Source organism: Gastrolobium bilobum, unplaced genomic scaffold (assembly GCF_033153095.1).
Source record: "Gastrolobium bilobum isolate Gb01-03AN ecotype WA unplaced genomic scaffold, APGP_CSIRO_Gbil_v1 utg25347, whole genome shotgun sequence".
NCBI lineage: Eukaryota > Viridiplantae > Streptophyta > Magnoliopsida > Fabales > Fabaceae > Gastrolobium > Gastrolobium bilobum.
The window spans coordinates 34,179-35,108 of NW_026897593.1; positions in this window are offsets into that span (position 1 = coordinate 34,179).

Below are 930 nucleotides of genomic sequence, written 5' to 3' on the forward strand. Positions count from 1 at the left end.
AGATAATCCTGAAACTCATGGCTCAGATATTCACCACCAAGATCTGATCGCAATGTCTTAATCATCTTGCCACGTTGTTTCTCTACTTCATTCCTATACTCTTTGAACTTTTCAAAGGCTTCGGATTTATGTCTCATTAGGTACACATACCCAAATCTTGATTTATCATCAGTAAAGGTAAAGAAATAGGAGTATCCTCCTCTAGCCTCTATAGACATTGGGCCACAAACATCAGAGTGAGTGAATTCTAATAACTCACTAGCCCTATGACTTTCAAGCCCTTTGGGCTTGTGACAAGTCATTTTCCCAGCTAGACAAGATTCACATTGTCCATAGGATTCCAAATCCATGGAATCTAGGTATCCATTTGCATGCATTCTAGACAATCTTGTTTCGTTTATGTGCCTTAGTCTACAGTGCCAAAGATAAGATTGATTATTCGTCCTAGGTCGTTTCACATTTACACTGAGCACTTCAGTTCCCATTTCCAAAACATATAAGCCATTTATTAAAGAAGAAGTACCAAAAACAATATCATTCAAAATGATAGAAAATGTACCATCCCTAATAGTAAAAGCAAAACCATCTTGTTCTAAACAAGAAATAGAAATAATGTTTCTAGAAATTCTAGGAACATAAAGACAATTATTCAAATGCAATAAAAGGCCCGTAGGAAAAATGAGGTCGGTATCTCCAACAGCATGAGCAGCAACTCTTGCTCCATTACCAACGTGGAGGTTCACCTCGTTCTTCTCCAATCTCCTGGGGCTCCTAAGCACCTGCAACGTATTGAATACCTGAGGTAGAAGCATCACCATGCTTCTTGTCTATCACACTCTTCAGGTAGTCTGGACAATTTCTCTTCCAATGGCCATTCTTGCCACAGTGGAAGCACACAACATCGCTTTTGTCCTTGGGTGCACTTTTACC